At 44.3% G+C, this 22,685-nt stretch overlaps 1 long non-coding RNA gene across 3 annotated transcripts in view; it reads right to left on the bottom strand.

Annotated features, from left to right (window-relative positions):
• The window catches only part of LOC147028631 (uncharacterized), a 176,631-nt gene that overhangs the window by 152,692 nt on the left and 1,254 nt on the right, over nt 1–22,685 (bottom strand). For all 3 annotated transcript variants that reach the window (XR_015057639.1, XR_015057640.1, XR_015057638.1), the window contains exon 2: nt 22,522–22,615. This is a non-coding gene — a long non-coding RNA (uncharacterized LOC147028631). The remainder of the gene's footprint in view (nt 1–22,521; nt 22,616–22,685) is intronic.

Genomic DNA, 22,685 nt, shown 5'->3' with positions numbered 1-22,685 from the left:
CTTTAAACCTGTCTGGAATGTAACCTCGCCAATTGAAAGCTATGTGGCTCTGCTCATCTGCTAAAGCACATCATTCAACTCTCGTTTTCACAATCGAGATATTTCACAATCAACCACCATTTTAGGCCAATATCTTCTTTTTATTTGAAAAAGAACTTCCTGATTAAAATCAATCTCAACAACCCTTTTGCTACATTGCTCTTTAATACATTCCTTATTCACCAGCATTGGTCCTATCCTATCCTATTTCACTGGTTTTCATCCCTCCATGCGAGTGATTAATCCACTCATTATTAAAATTATATGCAGGCGCTGTGAACTACATTATTTTTGCTCACCTTTTACATTTTTCTGTCTTCCTTGTTTTCCAACTTTCCCTTTGTATTTTCACACTACTTTGATTTCTGAATTGCTTCTGTCTTTCTCTGTCATTAAATGTTCCTGTGGTCTCGTTACCCTTTTAACTCCCGCTGTCCTTCAGCGCTTATCAGAAGTCTAAGACATAACACTCTGCAAAGATCTCTTTCTGCACAACTTAAGATTGTCAATTCAACTACCCTAAAAGATATATTATTAACTCTGCCACCCAATGTGGATGGAGGTTTTATTTTCACCTCTGTCTGTTTGTCTGTGAGCAGGATATCTCAAAAAGTTGTGGATGGATTCGGACGAAACTTGGCGGACAGATTGGGTGTGTGACAAGGACGAATTGGTTAGATTTTGGTGAAGCTCCGGATCCGAATCCAGCTACGAGAATTTTTTAATCGATTCACTATTGAGTGACAGGGCCTATTATAGAGCACGATATCTCAAAAAGTTGTGGATGAGTTATTACAAAACCAGGTGGATGAGTTGGTAAGGTGACAAGAACAAGCAGCTTTGATTTTAGTTCAGGTCCGAATCCAGAACCGGTCTATCAGTGTCATACAAAATGTAAAATGTTCAGCGTTTTGGAGGTATGCACTCTACCAAGTGCCCGTTCTAGTTTGCTAAAGTGCAGACAGGCAGTCCTAAAAAAACCATGGATTGTTGTGTTAACATTGATGTCATATTATATGGGGCACCATGGATTTAAATATATGACTGATCATAAGTCTCATGATTAGGCTTATTAATGAGACTACCATGGCAGTTAATGTGTATGAAAATGAAAAATAGAATAGTTGTTCCTGCCCATTTCGTACATTGACTGAGGCTCAGAGGGGAGCTTGAAATTGTAAACAAATATCTTATCAAGACGAGAAGAACAAAGATGTGACTATCAAACTGGTGCTTTTCCTGGAATGCTAACCAAATTGATGGCAAGCACTCAAACGACTATACAGGCTGGGCAAGTCTCTCTCATCATGTTTAAAGAACAAAACTGACAGTGGATGTTAATTGAGGCCACCAGTAGGTTTTGCTGTTGGATACAAAGAAGAGAAGCATGAACCAAAATGTGAAAGGCAAAGTTCACATGGTTGTCCGACATTTGTCCAACAGCGGCACACAAAAACTGCCGGCGCTGTATGCTGCGTAATCAGCTTACAACAGAAGCTGCTGGAATATAAATGAGGTGTCACCTTACGTGATGGGACTCGTTTACTGAGAATGAGCACTGATTGATTTGAAAGGCTGTGATTAATACACGAAACATAGACTCAGCGATTTTCTACCGCATAACAAAGTGCTGTATATGAAGAGAGCACTCAAAATATCAAACTTGAATCTTACACCTCAAGTTGGAAGACCATCTACAGTTAGTTCACTTCCCAATGGGCCATCCAATCTTGATTTCTGAACTCAGTTACTTTACAGCTCTAACTGGGATTTGTTTTCAAGGGTCTGAATTATTATAAACCTATTGTCAGATTTCACTTCAAGCTCGACCACTGGAAGGATACATTTCATGATCGTTTTGCTTATAAATAGCCATAAAGATAGAAGGACATGGTAAAAAAATAAAATATATTGTTACGGCTGTGGAAATTCGCAATACACCATAAAGGGTCCTGAGATCAGTTATGACGCTAAGTTCATGTGTAGTTAGTCCACACCCGTTGTTTAAAGGCCCGGTCACACCTTGACGTTTTAGCCAGCGATGGCAACGTTTTAAAATGTATCTAAAACGCTGGCTTACGTTGAACTTTTGATGTTTTTTTTAAAGATTCGGACGTATTCATAGCGACTTGGTCTTATGTATAACGCATTGGTAACGGACACAGAACGTTTCGTTGTGTTATAGATAACTTATACCAACGAATGCTGAACCTGTTGTCGGCCTACACAACCGATGCCCAACGATAGTCTAACTTAGGCATAGCGCGTTGCACGCATCGCCGACGATGTCGTGACGTAGCCTATTAAAAGGCTGACGCATAACGATTCGAATCATAACTGCCATAGAAATGGAAGTGTCAACATCGCGGTCACACCTTGGCGATCTTGCCAACGTATGCCGACCTAAGAAAAATGTGTCTAAAACGTTGGGGCACGTCAAATACGCTATGAGTAAGTTTGGTATACGTGAGTAGAACGCTAAAGTACGCTATCATACGTCGTAATAAGTAGAGTAAGTCAAGAAATTTTAAACATGTTCAAAATTTTACGACGTACTCGGCGTATGACACACGTTCCGCATGCGATGGGGATAGGTTGTACACACGATATGTGGACGCTTACACACGTCCACAAACGCTACTTATAAGCTACTCATAAGTCGAAACACGTCGCGGTAATGTCTTTTTTACGCGAAACTTATTTCTAACTTATGTTTGACGTGCTTTGAACCAATTCTTTACGTAGTCCCAACACACATAGACGTATGTAGATGTATTCCAATGACGTCTTCCGGTCGACAAAAAAAAAAAAAATTAACGTGTTTCTAGCTTACAACTGCCATATAAAGACGTGTTCCCAGCGGTTTTGGGAATTGGTATATAAAAATGCTGCTCATAAAAGGGGAACCCAACAGTGTTTTCGAGTCCTTTTTGAGTCGATGTCCATGTCAGCAGTAACAGTATCAGTATCAGTATCAGTATCAGTATCAGTATTAGTATTAGTATTAGTAGTAGTTTGTTCATGTTGGCAGTAGTAGGTGAGTGTGAGGGGGAGGGTGTGGGTTATGATGGATCGTCCTTGCGTTTAACGATTTAACGATTTAAATGATAAACTCAACGATTTAAATGGCTGCATCTCCACTATTGAAAGTAGACGCTTGCGCTCAACAATTGGATTTTTTTTTTTACACTCAACGACTTTTAAACGGTACCACTCAGCTATTTTCATTGTTTACAATGAACGATTTAAATTGCTGTCACTCGCCTTTGTTTTTTGACGCTGAGGTTTGGAAATTTGAAGCGTTTCTTCTGAACGTGTTAAAACGCTCAAACTCGACTATTTTAAATAGACGCTGCCGATGGACAATTGGAATCATAGCCAAGCTCGACATCGAAGTGTGAACATCCTCGTCATGCCGAAGAAAAGTTTGAAGAATGCTGCAAATAAGTGTCCTGGCCGTGGCCGTGGACGCTGACGCAAGGACGATCCATTATACCGACGTCTTTCAGCCTATGAGTAACTTAAAAGTAACGTCTGTCGATGTGTGGCAACGATCGCGTAACGTGCCAACAACACGTTAATCATAGGTTAGAAATAAGTTTCAGGTACGCTAAACATTACCTCGGCGTGTCTCAACTTATGATTAACTTACAAGTAGCATGTGTTGACGTCTGTCAACGATCGCAGACCGTGCATACAACTTGTGGCCAGCGTAGCGGAACGTGTGAGTCATACGCCGGCATACGTCGTGAAATTTCAAGCATGAAAAAATTTGAGGACAACCAAAAAGTACAACGTTTAAAGCCAACGTACAATGACGTATGGCAGTGTTTTCCAGCGTGCTCTCAATGATATCAAAACTTACCCATAACGTATTCAACGTGTGCCAACGTTTTAGAAAAAAAATTCAAAAATCGGCATACGTTGGCTAAAACGTCAAGGTGTGACCGAGCCTTCAGGGGAGTATGTGTGATTCATCCGGGCTGCGACGCTTTGAGTTAGCCATTTTTCTTTCTCTATCGTTATTTTGGATCCAACAACCTCAAACCAACCAACGACAACGGCAAAAAAGAAACCTGCTCGTGCGCGGGTTTGCGCACCCCTCTGCGGTGCCAAGGCTGGCACGGGAATGGGGGCAGGGCAGCTCCCTCCCCATTGGTGGACGCCCGGCGTGAGGCGGTCGGAGTGGGGGCACGCCCCCCTTCGAGAGCCTTCTGGAAACGCTTCGAAGGAAGGTGGAGCCGCGAATGGGGCGGAGCCCCACGCGGCGAAGGGCGGAGCCCCGCCTTACAAAAGGCAAACGGACGCGAGGCTCCCCCTATCTGATCGTGGCTCATGTTGGCTGTAGCTCTCTCAGAAAAAGGCACCAGCTCTCTCTCCAAAAAGGCTCGGTCTCTCTCCTTGGGTTTCGCTCTCCAAAGCGCTCCCTTCCTCTTCTCTCGTTCCCGCGCTCGTGGCCCGGCACGGCCTGTTAGTGGAGACGCGGAGAGGAGGCTCCGCAGTGCGGCCTGTGGTGGACCTGCGCGTCCAGATGAGGGGTGCCGGAGAGGCTTCGTCGGCCGCGTGGGAGGCCAGAACCAGGCGCGACCGTGCTGCCGGTAGTAGGAGAGGAGGACTCGACGGTCCATGAGGGAAGTCACTTCTTTTCTTTTCAAATCGGGCTTTTGTATGTGTGTTTGTGGCGCCAGTCCGACAAGTAAAACCTGTATAAGTGACTGTGCTGTAAATAATAGCCTTTTATTCGGTCGTAGTGCTTTCCTTTGTTCCTATTTGCCTGCTTACGTGTGTGAAATAAAGTGCTTTCTTGTTGAACTGTTTCCCGTTTAGGTGCGTCCTTTCCTTCGGTTGAAAGTTCCATCTTGCATCACGTAAGGGATTGGTAGTGGGTTGAAACACCCCATAAGTAAATCTGAACCGTCGAGGTCGACGATAACTCAGCTCAGTTATCCCTGCAGCACGGAACGAGCCACTTAAGCGGTTCATGTCCGAAGTCGACCTGCGGCGTGGTACAACTCCTCGGTACGCGACCCGCGCGGGCACTTAGGTATATCGACATTCGTCAATTCACCCTCTTTCGCGCGGGTAGAATGCGGACTGGGTTGTGGTGAGGTTAAACCCCCACCCGTGACTGGCTCCTGGTGGTAGTTCCAGGAGGGTCACGACTGAATTGTCCATTCCGGTGGGCGACACGTCACAATTTGAGTTACGTGGCCGATCGCACACCGGGCGGGCGAAATTCGTAACATTGGTGTACAGGAGTGTGGGATTCAAATCCACCTCGGTCTCCAACTAAATTCACGGAACCGGATCAGGGGTGAGTGAAGCGACCCTCCGTGTTCCCCAAATTCGAGCGAGTTAAAAAAAAATTAATCCCTTACGAGAAATAAGATGGAGTTTCAAGGCGAGCGGGTGCCGGGGGTAGAAATGTACATGTGTAGTAATGTAGAATCCATGGCCCGGGATGGTACCCCTTGTAATTTTAATCCGTGGGGGAGCTCACCCTATTCTGAGCACGAACTTTGCAGGCAAACTAACTCGGAGTCGCAAGATGGCGGCGCGATCGCACCTCAGCGCAGAACGGAGCGGGCCGCTATTATTGGCACAACGAACGGCACGACACGAGGCGAGCGCTCCCAACAACCGTTTCAAACCACGTGGGCATGGCAGGCGAGGCAGGCGGACATCGGCGGGCTTCGGAAACAATTGGAGGAAGAATGGAAAACCGAGCTCGAAAAGAAACAAAAGGAGCACGATTTGGAAGTAAAGCAACCAATGGAAAAAATATTGGAGGGGGCAAGGCGGTTCAAAGAACTAGAGGCGAGAGTGAGGGAAATACAGTTGGAAGAGAAAAAATGTGAACACGGTTTGGAAATAAAACAATTGAAGGAAGAGATAAGAACAGGCAATCAGGAAAGAGAAAGCCTAAAATGGAAGATAAAAAGAGGAGAGGGACAGCTGGAGGAAAGGACGGAGGAATTGCTGGAAAAGTCAGAACAGTTCGAAGAACTGCAGGGAGAAATGAGGGAGGAAGGAGAAAAGAAAACAAAGCTCGAAAAGGAAAAACGCAAACAAGATGGGGAATTGGTGCGACTGAAGCGAGAGGTAAGGGACAGGCCAGATTAAAAGAGAAACCCTGGAAAGGGAGATAGAAATAGGAAAGAAATATCAGGAAGACCTAAAGGAATCAAGAGAGAGAGAATACGCAAGAGGTGAGAAGATGAGAAAGATAATAGACGAATTGAGGAAGAGAAGGGATAAAATGAGTGAAGAAGCATGCAAATTGGAAGAGGAACTTTTGGAAAAAACTTCTGAGATACTGAAACACGAAACCAAAGAAAGAGGATTACAAAACGAACTAAAAAAGTTAAAAGAGGAAAGAAAGAGAACGGAGAATGAAATGTTAAGGAACCACACTATGCAAATCAAACAGTTAGAAGCCAAAGCAAGGTTGGAGTGTGCGGAGATGAGAAAAGAATTAAAAGAGAAAGCTTCTGAGTTACAGAAATACCAAAACAAAGAGACGGAATTGCAAAACGAGTTGAGGATGGTGAGAGAAGAAAGAACGACAGCAGAGAATAAAACGTTAAGGAACCACACTGTACAGATCGAACAGCTGGAAGCGAAGGCCAGACAAAAGAATGAGGAACAAGAAAGACAGTGGAAGAGACAACACAAAGAACAAGGAATGAGACAGGAGAAGGAAATCAGCCAATTGAAGGAAATAATGAGATTGCAGAATGAGGAACAAGAGAGACAGTGGAATAAAAAGCAAAAAGTATGAATTTGAAACTGAACAACAAAAGGAAAAAAACAAGTTTGGAGTATGAGGAGATAGTGACAGAAGAACGAATGAAACAGAAAAGGGAGATCAACAAAATGAGGGAAACTATGAGAGTGGAGAATGAAGAACATGAGATATGGTGGGATAGAAAACACAAAGAAAACAAGGTTGAAGTTAACCAACTCGAGGAGGAAGCAGAATTGGCGTCCAAGGAGATTGAAAAACTCCGGAAAGAGAACGAACAACTTAAAAAGTTCCGAGGGGAGGAACGACTCAAAAGGAGCCAGGAAGTAGAACAACGCAATAAGGTGGGACGTGTGATATCATCACAAGGAGCAATGTGGTGCAGGACTTGATCGACGCCACTAGTTGGATGAAGGAACAATTGGGACCAACCCTAATAAAAGGAGACACAAATAAAAATGGAGAAGGGGGAAGCAACAGAGACAAAGAAGGAAGTAGAAGTATTGCCAGAGACACGGGAGATAGACTGAGTCGAGAATGAATTAAATGAAACGAAGGAGGAAACAGAGACAAGGATCCAGGAAGAAACTAATAGACACGAAGAGACAACAGAAATAAAATGTATAGAGACGCGGGAGATAGAAAAAATAGAGGAGACTGCACGATAAAGACGGGGTTAAAGGAACAGAGCACACACACACACACACACACACACACACACACACACACACACACACACACACACACACACACACACACGGAGGTAGTGGAGGATAATGGGGGCGAGCTGGCAGAACGTGTGGGGACCCGGTGCAAGCAGCTGGATAGCCTCCTTTGGGAACGGAGGGAGACGCTATGCTCCCTTGAGGCGGATCACGACCAGGTGGGTCCGGTCGTGCTTCGCGGAGTTGAAGGGGCGAGTGCTTTTGACAGGTGCACGTCCAGCTTGGGGGTATAGAGGCCCCGGAAACCCTTGGGGTGGCACTAATCCCCAGTGCGATTATCCCGGTGTGTGTGGTGAAAGGTGTGAGTGCGCCCCATTGTGTGAGTGGGGTGGTTACGAGTGAGCCGAGGTGCGGGCCTCCCAGCACGCCGTGTGAGGAAGAAGCACCGCGTGTGACAGAGGCCCCGAGTCTGAGTGAAACCCCCTGTGCGAGTAGAAGGCCGTGTGTGAGTGGAGCCACGTGTGCAAGGGAAATGGCATGCGTGAGTGAACGGCCGAGTGCAAGGGAGACCGTGTGTGTGAGAGAGCGGTATGTAAGGGAGATGACGGTGGGCATGAGTGAACATGCAGCCGTGTCTCCCAGTGTGAGTGTAAAGGTAAGATGTGTGTGCGTCGTAACACACAGGTGTGCGTGGGTGGAATGGAGACGACGACGGCGACAGAGAGACAAAGGCCGAGTAGCGGCCGTAGCTGTTTTGGGGACCGTGCCGGGTTTGCACGGCAGCGCGCGCGGGGTCCGTGCTGTGGTGCGCACGAGGCCGCCACATGCGTGCTTGCGGGAGTGAAACCCGGTCCGCAAACGCCAGCGGTGGATGTTGCCGATCCCGCGGACAGAAAAAGGTTAGGCTGGATTACGGATTTGGACCGGACGGGTTCTCCACGCGGGCGTGTGTGTGAAACTCTACGTGGCCTGCACAGTGTGTTCTGTTCGCAGAGCGCACGGCGCAGGTTACGGACGGGCAGAGCACATGTGCTCGCGACCAGCCACCAGCCTTGAGGCACACCACCTTGTTGCCTATACACTGCCTGGGTTCAATGTATCCCATTGATAGGCTGGATCTGGATCCGGACCTGAACCAAAATCTAATCAATTCATCCTTGTTGCAAATCCAACCTGTCCATCAAATTTCGTCCATATCTGACCACAACATTTTGAGATATGCTGTCCACAGACAAACAGACAAACATTGGGGTGAAAACATAACCTCCATCCACCTTCAATGGCAGACGTAACACCAGTTGAGATATTCAAAGTCTGCTTTATTGCAGACAAGCAAATACAACCCGTCACTTCACTGATGGGAATATTAAGGGGGAGAGAGGATGGAGGGTGAGAGGGTGGAGAGTGAGAGGGTGGAGGGTGAGAGGGTGGAGAGTGAGAGGGTGGAGGGTGCGCAGTGAGAGGGTGGAGGGTGAGAGGGACAGGGAGAGAGGGAGACGGGGACAGGGAGAGAGGAACAGGGAGAGAGGGACAGGGAGAGAGGGAAGGGAGAGAGGGACAGGGGAGGGACAGAGGAGAAAGGAGGGGAGAGGAGGGAGGGACGAGGGAGTGTGGTGGAGTGAGGATGGGTCATGAAAAGGGGTGTGGGAGCTAGGAAGGGTGAAGGAGGGGAGAGCTCGGAAGGGAGGTGGGGATAGTGATGCCTCATCAAATGTCACCATGTCATCCAGGAGACGATGTGGGAATGAGGAGGATGGGGGCGATATGAAGGGGGAAAGGGGGGGGGGAGGAGATAAGCATGAGGGGAGCAAGTTGTGGATTTGCGTTTGGCAGGGGGAATTGAGGGGGAAAGGGGGAAGCGGTTCTCAAATTGCGTTGGTTGTGGAAGTTGTGGAGAAGGGGGGGGGTAGATAGTACAGGATTGAACAAAATGGAGTTCGTTAAAACAGCATGTTAATGCTGCAGGAGGAGACCGCCTGGAGATGTCCATGGGGGTGGACAGGTGAGGGTTTTGGGAGAAGGTAAGTGTGAGGGTAGAGGTATGGGAGGCAGTGTGATGGGAAGGGAAGGCAGTGTGAGGTGTGGGGAAGGACAGGGCAATAAAACATGCCCAAACAGCAACAATTTCTTCTTAATGGCCAAGTTCTATATAAGGTCAAATAAATTTTAAAAATACCAGTTGATCATGTGGATTTTTTATCTTGCCAAAACGAAGTTTTTGCAAGATCTGTTACTTGGTAAGTTTTTTTTGTTTGTTTGTCTGTAATCATTGGATTTTTCACCTTTATATCACTCTGTAGAGCACAATTCTCATCGGAAACTCCTGTGGCTACACATATCATTGTATTATTACAATACCCTTCAGCACACATCAAGGTCAAGGTCAAAGGTCAAGGTCACTTTGCGGTAAATCATGGAGGTCGCCGAAACCCTTATTTTTTGAGTAATTTTAATCGAATCATCTCCAAACTTTATGGCAATGTAGTATATGGTCTGGCGCTCAGCTGATTAGTTTTTGGTGGTGATTGGCCTTTACCTTCATGGTTAGCGCCTAAGGTCGAAATATTTTGACCCCAATGTCAAATTTTGAAATCTTAGATACCATATCGTGTAATACCTCAAATTGAACACCTCGATGAGTGCTTTCTAGATATGTCAAGCTTGAGACATGATGACGTCATTTGGTGACGTTATGAGGCAAACGCATATTTTTCATGGTTACTCTGTAGAACGATTCTCATCGGAATCTCTCGTATAGTGGGGCGGCTTAGCCCAAATATTCAAAAGAATTGTGCATTTTGTGATACAAGCACCAAATTTGGCACAAATGTACATTAATATGTTGCGAACATTTTTCAGATATTGGGCCACTTGAAATTCTCTCTTTATGTCCGCCATATTGGATTTCAAAATGGCCGCCACTTGAAATCTACATTTGCTATTATCTCTGGACGTAATGCAGCTATTGACTTGATTCTGGTATCTAAATGCATGTTTTTGGGGGCAAGGAATCCAATGGTACCATTTTCAACTTAATATTATCTATCACAGTCTGTTATATAATTTTATTTGGAAATTATCCCGACAAATATTGGATTCAACACAACACTGAAAAGAATGTCTTAGTTCTGTAAATATAAATAAATAAATAAACTATACTAAATCACGAGTAACAACTCAGACAAGCTCATATATACTGGCAGTCTTAAATATAAATTCACATCAAGTGACTGCAGCAGCACTGTACATCCTGCAACACCGTGCCTACAACCACTACTGTCTGGGAGAAACCAGGGATGCAGAGGACCTTCCGGAGTTTGAAGACTGGTGTTGCCAGAGAGGAGAAGACATCCCCCAGTTTCACTACTGGGCAACCGTGCTGGAACTAGAACTGTTGGTTCTAGTGTATGTGCATTCTCTCAGGCAGGGATCGTTAATGATGTACCTCGATGCTCTGACAGAGCTGGTCCCCTGGTTCCATGCACTGGATCACACCCACTATGCGAGGTGGATACCAGTGCACCTGAAGGACATGGCCGAACTCACCATCAAACACCCAGATGTAGCCAGGAAATTCAGGGAAAGCCACTTCACCGTTCAGAAAACACAGAGGGTGTTCTCTTCAATCCCGATTGACCAGGCACATGAGCAGAATAATGCCTGCATCAAAGGAGATGGTGGAGCAGTTGGGCTCACTGACAACCCTAGTGCCCTAAGTCGCTGGATGGTTGTGGAACCAGAAGTTGCCAGGGTGATTGAAGAATTCCAGGATGGGAACCAACACTGGAGATGGCAAACAGCAGACACACGTCATCATGATCAGACGCCAAGTGTACAGGCCTCATTTGTGAAAGATGTTCGCTCTCTCGTCGGTGTCATAGAGGAGATGGGCAACCCATTTGAGGAGGAGAGTCAGGATGTAGTCAAACTGGACACAAAGGAGATCGCAGATCCTGCTGCTGTGGAGACCGTGATAAATGCCAAGAGGATTGGCCAAGAGCAGTTCGAGGCTTTCACCAGAGAGTGTCTGTTGGACAGAACAAAGGCAGTGGACGCACCCATTCCTCGTAACAAGCTGAAGGTGTTCAGCACTTCCACTCCAAGAAGCCAGAGCATAGGTCAGCAACAGCTCGCCTCCATCAAGAATGACCGTGAACTCTTCGCACGCCTGTACATTGGCTGCCAGACGAGGGATGGAAACCTTGAGGAGTTCTTTTATCACGAGAATCAGGCATGTCCTCCTGCATTGTCTGATGGTGGAAGCCTCTGCACTGGTACCAAGAGTGATCTCCTCACATGCTTGGAAGAAGTCTCCAACGCAAAGACAGAGACTCCTGTCATGACCTGCATTGTGCTTGATGGAGCAGCCATCATCCAGATGCTGAAGCTGGCTGCATCAAAGACCTTTGAAGAGTATGGACAACAGATCTTCATCCCATATATGTCCAGGAAGCTGCAAACAGTGTCACGCCTGCATCTGGTCTGGGATACTTACCTTGCTGATTCACTGAAAGGTAGTACACGTGCAAAGCGGGGACAAGGTGTGCGGAGACGTGTGGTGGCTGCCGCAGCCATACCAGGAAACTGGCAGAACTTCCTACGAGTGGACAGCAACAAGACCAAGCTGTTCAGGTTCCTCTCAGCAGCTCTCATGGAATGGTTTGACCAGGAGGACAAGCAACTCGTCATTACTGATGGAGAGGCAGTGCTCAGCAAGCCACTACTGCCAGATCTGACCTCACTCGCCCCATGTAACCATGAAGAAGCTGACTGTCGGATGTTGCTGCATGCATCTCACGCAGTGCAGCATGGACACCATGCAATACTCATCCGGACTGTAGACACCGATGTTGTGGTGCTGGCAGTGTCCCTGGCACAGGAGTTGCAACCAGAAGACAAACTGTGGCTGGCATTCGGAACAGGCCAGAGTTTCCGATACCTAGCAGCACACGAAATAGCAGCTGGATTGGGACGAGAGAAGGCTGGTGCACTGCCAATGTTCCACGCTCTAACTGGATGCGACACTGTGTCTAGTTTTCATAGACATGGCAAGAAGACTGCGTGGGCAGTCTGGACGGTACTGCCAGAACTCACTGAGGCGCTGCTGCTGCTGTCCTCTGCACCTTGTGACATACCAGACCATGCAATGCGCATCATCGAGAGGTTCGTGATCCTGTTGTATGATCGAACCAGCAAATGCACAGACATTGACAAGGCCAGGAGGAAACTATTTGCAAGGAAGAACAATGTGCAGCTCATCCCTCCAACGAAGGCAGCTCTGGAGGAACATGCCAAGAGGGCAGTGTATCAAGGTGATCATGTGTGGGGTCAGATACTGCTGCCAGCACCAGAGCTCCCTCCACCAACCAACTGGGGTTGGTCAAGGACTGGAGAAGGACAGTACACACCTTACTGGACCAGGCTAACTGAGGCAGCTCACAGTTGCATTGAGCTGGTTTCTTGCAAGTGCAAGAAAGGGTGTGTGAGGCGCTGCAAGTGCAAAAAGGCTGTCCTTCAGTGCACAGCCCTCTGTGTGTGTGAAGGGGACTGCACATGACGATGAGTCAACAACATACATGAACTTGTGGCAATGCTGAGCTTGTTAACATGACACTGTTCATGTACACGTATCTTCAGTAACGGTATATACCTAGCCTCAGATACCAGTACACCTCGCCTCAAATACTAGACCATTTAGCATGTCAGTATTATACCTCAGACATTTACAGAACTAAGACATTCTTTTCAAAGTATTGTGTTGAATCCAATATTTGCCGAGATAATTTCCAAATAAAATTATATAACAGACTGTGATAGATAATATTAAGTTGAAAATGGTACCATTGGATTCCTTGCCCCCAAAAACATACATTTAGATACCAGAATCAAGTCAATAGCTGCATCACGTCCAGAGATAATAGCAAATGTAGATTTCAAGTGGCGGCCATTTTGAAATCCAATATGGCGGACATAAAGAGAGAATTTCAAGTGGCCCAATATCTGAAAATGTTCGCAACATATTAATGTACATTTGTGCCAAATTTGGTGCTTGTATCACAAAATGCATAACAGGTTTGCTATGTTGTTATACTAGTAGGCAGATATTCCTCAAGGAGTTGCTATTGGTGGAGAGCAGCTCTGTTCACCTCAGTGTGACCTTAAAGAAGTCACACGTGGTCACCTTTTGGCAAGATACGGGTCACCCTGCGGGTGACATTGGTTTTTTTATTTGTTATTATTTATTGATTTTCAAAATGGCCACTGGCTTTTCGTGCCCAACAAATCATGTACCTGACATGCCAGTTTGTTAGCCTCAAATAAATGTGACGTAGGTCATATGCCTGACACGTAACACAGACACTCACGAAGCCTCGTAAAAAGACAATCCACAGTTCTAAACAAATACATAACAATGTTTGGTGAAACACACAAAAAAAAAAAACACAAACTTCGTGCATATTAAAATTATTGGCTATGCCATCTTTCTATATAGATCCACAGTGAACATTTAATGCACAGATTTACATATGTTGGATGTGGACTCACATGCGCTCCCTGGTCCAACTCGGTAGAAGCTCGGTCAAAGTTATCAAAACTCAGCATCGACAAGGGAAAAATGATCGATTCAATGAATGAACGGTGTAAGAGTCGTTCACGAAGATATGGATTTTTTAATTGGTGCAAACCGCTTCAATATGCTTCTTATGTATACGTATATATGCATAGGTCCTTACTTCCGTCAAAATGAAAAAGAAGAAACTTTGTAACCCAACGTGTTTCCTTCATTTATAGTTTGTTGCTGTTTAGTTTTTCTTGTGTTTTTTTTAAAGTTTTTTTGCATTATTCTTTAGTTTGGGATTTATTGTTTCGCCAATTGGGAAAATAACTGTCAGTCACCCCCATGGGGATTTTTTTAAGCGGTGCAGCAGTTTCACTGCACAGCTTCCTTCCAACACGGGTGTGATGGGGGGGGGGTAGGTTTGGCCTAAAACATTACTAAAAACACCTCACCCCCATTTCAAACCAAGCTGGAGTACTTTAAACCCATGCTATATACTTTGCAAAGGCCTGTCTGCATGCAAGCATGCTCACACATGCAATGACCTTTGCACCCCTCCGGTCGGCTCACTTAAAGTCTGATACATACATGCTACACTCTGGGGAAGCTATTTTCAATTTAAAATGAAATCATCAGTCCTTAACAGAGGGGGAGGAGTGGGAGAGAGGGAAGAGAAAGGGGGAGGGGTTGGAGAGAGAGAGGGAGAGGGGTGGGAGAAGGAGAGGGGTGGGGGGAGGAAGAGTGGTGAGAGAGGGAGAAGGGTGGGAGAAGGGGTGAGGGTGGGAGAAGGGTGGGAGATGATAACTCATTGTTATCATCCAATATATTTGCCTTCCTAACACCAGAGACGTCTGCATGGAGAATCACGCTGCAGTATTGCCATGGAAGCTTGAAAAGATTGAAGCTTGAAGAGTGCTCCAAGCAAGCACTCCAACAAAATGGTTGAAGAAACTTTTTAAAATGAAACGTTTAATTCTTTTTATATGCATCTATCTCTGTCGAAGTGACGGGTCGTGTAATGAAAGAGGATCAGACAAAAAGGGGAAATGTCTAAATAAATTTGCTCATTTTCAGCGAGCGAACCACTGCCAGAGGGACTGCACAAAAACGTGGTCAAACGCAGGCGAATAGGGCCTGAACTTTGTTCAAGTCGATCAATATATTCAGTGACCGTGTGAATACTTTTGCCATGTATGGCCATGGCTTGGAAACAAACAACCAAGCAACTTTTATAACGCTCACCAAGTGGCTTAAGCACTCAACCAAGCAATCCAATGAAATGGTTGATAAGGAACGGCTCGCTTGGCAAGCATTTCGTGATCGCTGATTGGTCATAGAAACACGATGCACTCATAGATGCCAAGAATGTCAAACAATTTCCGAATTGGACAAATTAATACGTTTTTAGCAGTCGGAACTGCTGCTGATGTCAATTAAGAAGCTTAAAGTTCGAAATTTGGCTCAGATTGAGAGATTCCAGAAGTTATGGCATGTGTAGAAGATAAATAAAGCCACGAATGCTGGCATCTCTGGGCGTTTATAAGCATTGCAATGTATCCTGTGATCCATAGGTATGATGATCAGGCATCCGATGATATGAGTGAGGAAAGTGAAAAAAAAAACTTTCTCATTAAGAAACCGTTGCAGCCTGTTGCAAGTCCAGGCATTGTTGAGCAGGCCAAACAAAATGGTGAATCAAGACCCCAGTGAGGGACAGTGACCAAGGACCAATTCATCATGCAGGTGACCAAGGATAACGCTTTGATAAAGGATAATTAAATATGGCCGTTAATTATCTTCAAAATGTGTTTACATTAACCCAAACACCCAAATTTCATTCATGCACTACCTTAGAGTCCCTTAGTATGCATACAAAGTTTGGGGCTGCAAGGTTTCATGGTTTTGGAGTTATGGAAGAGACAGACTGACAGATGGACGGACACACACTGATAATTATTTGTATAGATGGGACAGCCACATTTAATACACCTACAAAAGACAGTAAACTCTTTCATTCCTGAGAAGTATCTGTCCCTTTATCTTTAACAGTTCAGCTCAGTATATTACCCAATATCATACAGCTTTCCCTGGAAAATTGATGGGAAAATTAATAACTGCTTAAAGAAGCGGTTCATAATCAACTCCAACAAGGCACTCGAACACAAAACGAGACTGTAACGCACCCAGTTAAATGAACAAAGTATTGTTATTTCAATTAGTTCCAGCTAACTAACATTTTGGTGGCAACATAATGCTAATTGAAATTAAAATAGGAAACATAATAAACATTGCTTTCTGTGGGCAGCATGTGTTGCCAAGAAAGAAGAGGCAATTCATGACCAAACAAGGTTTTAAACTGCAGTCTTTTTGGCACAATATCCCACACAATACCAGACGTGCTGACATTGCTGATGAATTAACGACCTCGGAAAGTGTTTTGAGAAGTCCCACGGGGTTTTGGCGGGGTGGGTAAGCTATTGGCTCCTGCCACCTGGCCAGTTCTTTCGGGACAAAATTATCTTGGACGAAGAGAGGTTTTCTCGACATCATCTTGGATTTCGTTTTTTTTAACACCGATTTAACAAGCCTAGAACTTGTAATTTCAACTACTTCTGGTTCATGGTCACAAGGTACCACCAATAACCCTTACCATTTGGCAGCAGGCTGTTGTAGCTGGGATTTGAACAAGGAAAGCTCTTCCTCCAGCTTAGGCTTAGTAATGTAATGATCAACAGTGCATTTCACCTGTTATCAGGCTGATATTATTCATCGTGCTGTTAATATGATACCTGTGGCAGTTTCTGCAACAGAGTTGCTCTTTCAGGTATTGTAGTATACCTGGTCACATTAAAGAAAGGAAAGACTCACTTTGTATCCATTTGCATGACTGTAATTATAAGCAGCAAGCAGAACAAAAAGAAAGGGTCAGGAGAAAAGATAAGTAGAAGAGAAAGGGGAAAAAAAAAAATCGCTGGTGAAACAAAATTATCTTCAAGTTTAAATATGACCTTGGAAAATCTCTACGAGCATGCGTGGATCCATGATTTTAGGTTTGGGGGGGTGCAAAAATTTATATTGCACTAAAAAATATAATTCTGCTGAGCAGAGCGGAGGGAATATTTTTTGTGGGTGTTTCTTTTTGTCATTAATTCTAAAAACTAAATTGCAAATATAGACAACAAACACTCAAATACATTTAAAAAGAAGTACTCCAATGAAAAAACTTTATCTCAAAACTCAACATTTATTTTACTTATTGTCTCATCATAAAAATCAGAGCCTGGTGTTGGCTAAGTGGTTCGGGTGGCGGCTTGGGATCCTAGGGTCCTGAGTTCAAGCCCTGTCGGCCGCTGAATTAATACACCAGGGGGTTGACTCAGCCTGTCATCCTTTCGAGGTCGGCGAAATGAGTACCAGTTCCAGTGTGTGTACTGGTAGAGGGGCACTGCATCAGCGACACAGTCACGCTTCAAGAAATGATAGCTACCCTGGCAGCTAAGCTGCCATACGACCACCACCATCATAAAAATCCAATTCAATGAAAAGTAGATATTGCATATAATGAAACAAATGACATCATGAACAAGACAAATCAATGTCTCTGACGTATTGAACAATGTTTGACATGGAAGTGACCTTCGATCGGAATTACGGTTTTGCCATCAGTAGAACATTTGCCTTCATCATCTCGACGACGTGAATTACTCAAAACAAAGATTTCTTTTCCAACACACGTGATGCCTAATGTATACCCTGGAGAATTCCCCACGGTCATAAAAGCATGTTCTTGAGTCTTGAAAACACAGACCGAGTGCTAAATTTAAAAAACGAATGATGGAGACTGGATTATCTGATAGTTGGAATACCACTTCTTGATTCATGAATGGTTAGGAGAAAAGGATAAAATAAGCATCACAAATTATTTCGGTATTTCATTAATCATCAAGCTTATCCGCCATGGGAACAAACTGGAAGGTATAAATCAGTTCCATGTTGAACACTGCGGTTAGCATCAACTGTGGTCTGAGGAATATCAGGTGATCCCACATTCCGAGACCACATCTTCGGTTATGTACTCCTTAATGCATAAGAAAAAACGATCGCTTTTGACGGAAAGGGGTTGGGGGGTTGGGGGGGGGTGTGCACCAGGTGCGCCCACTTTCCCCCTGGATCCGCCCCTGACGAAGAAACAAGTCCCACCTCGTCACATCAGTTTTCCAACCTGGATTCCACAAATAGGTCCACTGTATGGATAACCTTCCAGTTTACTTCTTCAATGATGTCTTTCAAGGAAAGATCTTGAGACTTATCTTGTTCCTGCTTCACATAAATGACCTCTCTGCAAACCCATTTTTCACTTTACAGATGACCTTTCTCTTGCCAGAAAGTCTTTCACACCAATGACAGGAAGACGACACCCATACCCTTGTCTGCTGATATGGAGAAAATGGTATACTGGTCAATCAACTGGAATATCTCATTCAATACTTCAAGGTCCTACACATTCATCGTTTTTGCATAAAGTCTATATGGTGAACCATACAATTTACCTCTCCAATCACCTTTTGGCAGAAGTTCAACCTTTGGAACCAATTGGACTAAGAATCTGCCATGACCATTCCTGGGCTGATCACATATCCAAGCTTGCCTCTGGGCCATGGAGGTGCCTTGTAATTCTCCACACATGTAATTTCTTGGCCACGATCAATTTCAAACAGTGTGGTCTGTAGTGCCATGGGGTATGGATATCCACTCTGTGCTGATGCGGCCAGATCTCACTTTAAAAATCACGGAAGTCATGAAATCCTTGGCATGAGGCATGTCCATCTGGTCCCACTGCATCTCTGAGCACACTTTATACTGTACATGTTACTTAACAGGAGGCTGAGGCACAAGGTCTGCTCTTCGCTAACTGCAAACATATTGGTAGCCTAGCAGTTTTATATCACCCCATTTCTAATCTTGCCTCACCTGCCCTCTGATCTATTTGTTCTTCACAAGCTGAATCTGGCTGCACTATCTCAGCTGGCAACCCAAACCTTGTTACCCTCCTGAAATCCAGGTGAACTGCTCACCTCCACTCTTCTATCTGCTCACCTCTACGATTATGTCCATCTCTTTTCTTGACTGTGGAATCACCTCCCTGAGTCTGGTCCCATCAAATTTTTCTTTCCACCCCTTTAAAATGGTGTGCCATCACCATCCCATGTTATTCTTAATTCCTATTCCCAATTGTTTCTATTGTCACTTAATCTCCTCTCCTGTACACCGACACGTTCCACATTTACCCTGTCCATTGACTTTTCCTGTCTGCTTACAAGTTCCTTAACTATTCAGCCCAGTTGGTTACATTGTCATGACTTGTATATCCATACTTATGATGTCTCTGTTTGTTCCTTCCCAATTCTCCATCCCACCTTTCATTCCAACTTCTCTGCTCCATTGCTGTGTCATCATCTCCTCTCTGCCATTCAGCTCTTCCAATATTCCTGATCAGCATCACCCCTCTGTAATCAAGCTTTTCCATGAATCTAAATCTTTGTTCTGAAAATAACAATGTTCAGGTGTGGGGAATTGAACAGGCAAGCGGGTTTGTTGAAGATGGGAAAATATTGGGAAGTCACAGCTCACAAAACCCTCCCATGGAAAGTCAGAATCATAGATGTAACAAATATAAAAGGATACCTAGCTTCTCCACATGTGGAGCTCGAAGAACCCTCTACTATGCACAAAAATTTCTGAAAGGGAAGCCACTGCAACATCATCCTTACATGAGAGAATGGAGAAGTTGATTGGAGATAAATCAGCTTAATTATGTCTCACAGGGAGCGGGCCGGCTTCATGGTGATAGGGGAATGGCCGGCAGCATTATAGCTTGGCCGAAGAGATTGGCACTCAGAAAGATGGCAAAAAAAATGATGCCAAGATACAGAGTCATAACGTGTGTTGACACTGCTCATCGGGATCCAAATGTTCCAAAGAGACCTACCACTTTAAAGCATCCCCATGTTGTAAGATCCAATAAAGCTTCAACCTGAGAGCGCTCAGGCACTGGCTCAGAAAACATGTCTACTGTAACTTCTTAGCCAAGGATGTTTTGGATATCATTTATGAGCTAACTTTATTATCTACGAGCATGGTGTGCTTACACTGTGTAAGCATATGAACCGTGCTTCCCCATTGTCTCGGGTCACTCACCTGCATTTGATTTTTCATTTCTATATTTTCATTCATTTACATTTTCATTTACAGATGCTTTCCAATGGTTCTGTGATTTTTTCCTGGTGTATTGGCTTCGATGTGCATTGGCATGCAAAATTACTGTGCTTCCCCGTTGTCTCGGGTCGCTGACCTGCAATTGATTTTTCATTTATTTATTTTCATTTTTCTCCCCATTTATTTATATTTTCATTTATGAATGTTGTCCGATGATTCTGTGATTTTTCCCGGTGTGCCAGCTTCAATATCCATGGGCACACAAAATGTCAGCTTTCTTCGTCAGTCGGAAGGTACCGATCTTTAATATCAGTCAGTGATTCAGTGGTCCGAAAGAGCTTTATATATTAGACATATTATTTATTACACAAGCAGAGTGTCGTGTCAACGATTCTGACATTTTTGTGTTAACTAATAAACATATGGCCCCTTTGTTTCACCATGTTGCATCATCATCCATTTTCGTGCATCTGGTGCAGCTTTTTTGAACATACCTCGTTAGGATTCTTTTCACGATACTATGTAAATGGTTGCAGAAATGTATTGCACATTAAAGTCTCAGCCATTCTGTTTGGTAATTTTAAATACTAATGAGCAGTACAAATATGCCTGTAAATGTTACAAAAACCACAGAAACTTCAACGAACAAGGTCCAATTCTTACAATCACAGATATTCAAATAATTGCGATCTAAGCATGATCAATTATTTTTTGTTCAATTACCTGAGTATGTAATTGATTCCTATCAGGTGGCAAAAATAACTGCATCAGGAGGATTGCAGGAGTGAAGAGGGTGGATAGAAGGAGGATGGATGAACTGAGGGTGAAGGTTGGTGGCAGATGAGCTTGACAGGGAGATTGGTGAAATGTCAGCTGAGATGGCTGGACACTTGGTGTGGATGGGGGAAGAAAGAATGGCAAAGAGAGCGGATAGATTGAGGGAGCAAAGTAGGAGGAAAAAAGGTAAACCATGGTTGATATGGGAGGATTGTGTGAGGAGGGATATCCGTAAGGTATGGGTGGTTGGAGAGTGGAGAGATTTGGCTGAGGACAGAGAGAGGTGGAGGAGTATAGTCATCAAAGCTGAGCAGAATCTTTGTGCCATCGGACCTCACCCCTTATAAAGGGAAGAAGAGGAGGAGAAGGGTGGCCGTGTTAAACCCAACATAATTAGCTCCAGCGTCGTTTAAATAAACTGGACAGAAGGAAATTTGACGCTTTTCAAATTGAGCTCCCACTTCACTTCCAGCCTCCAAAAAAAGATGCACTTCCTTTCAGTCTCTGCTCAGAATTTTGGAATTGGTTGGAGTAAATTTTGTGATTGAAATGAGACAAGAAACAACATATTGTGTACATATTGTGAATGTAAGTTGTACTCGCAGTTTTTTCCTTCGGAGATAATTCAGAAATTGCAAAGATCTCCTGATAGAAAAATATGGGATATTTTATCATTTCAAACTTCGCGACGATTTTCTGCGACCCGTGTATTGTCTCTCCCCAGTGCTACCTATATCTTCTTTGCAGTGACAGTATCGAGATAACAGAGGATGCCTCAACATTTTCAAAATTTATGCACGGTGAAGTTGGAGTGGAAGAATTGCCCAGAGGTAACTTGATAGCCTCCAAGCTGTACATCCAGTCCTTTGGCCAAACTCCAAGTTTAGAACACATTACCGAGAACTTGTCAAGCTTGAATGCATCCGACTACAGAAGATCTTCAAAGTTAGGCTGAGTCAAGCCAGGTTTGAACTTGGCTGGGCGATCTCCATAGAAGATCGGCTGTTGTACACAAATGGGCTGAGCAGAATAGCTAAGTTGGTAGCAAACTCATCTATGATCTTATAAATCCAGGATTTGTTCTCCTGTGGAGTAAAATCAGATGAAAACTGTTGTTCTGATGCACTGACAACAGCTTTGCTGCATCTCTGAGCACGCTATTGCTCCAGTCTGCATTTAAATTGCAGACAACAACCATCCCATTGTAGTTTTTACACGAGGAATCTATGAGGTACGAGGAATTTAATCTTTGCTTCATGCATATGCTCATCTGAACAGCCATCTTGAAAGATGTGGTTTTCTATCCACTTAAAGAATGCAGTGAAACTTCATGAGATAAGGCAGGACACTGGAATGTTATCTGCAGTATTCTTTATGAGTCCACACAACATAATGTAACATCTTCATTAAAATAAATAAATAAAAAAGATAGGAATAACCAATTTTGGGGTAACTCGTTAAAAGTCTGGTTCATCGAGCAAACTTGTGGAGGGAAGTACGAAAAAAAAACAGAGTATTACCTGGTATTCTCATCCGTGAGGAGCATGGGGTGATCTGGATCTTTGTAAAGGATGATCCCCAAGACATTTTCAGCAATCTCGAGAAGAAAAAATCCTGAAAACATACTTTTCTTTGGTTGCTTTCATCTTTCTTAAAAAAAATGTTTTGTTGTCTTAAGAATCAT

This window comes from Eptatretus burgeri, chromosome 4 (assembly GCF_056783735.1).
Source record: "Eptatretus burgeri isolate ZD-2024b chromosome 4, Ebu_testis_v1, whole genome shotgun sequence".
Classification (NCBI taxonomy): Eukaryota; Metazoa; Chordata; class Myxini; order Myxiniformes; family Myxinidae; genus Eptatretus; species Eptatretus burgeri.
The sequence above is the reverse complement of the archived record's forward strand: the minus strand, read 5'-3'. Positions and strand labels throughout refer to the sequence as shown.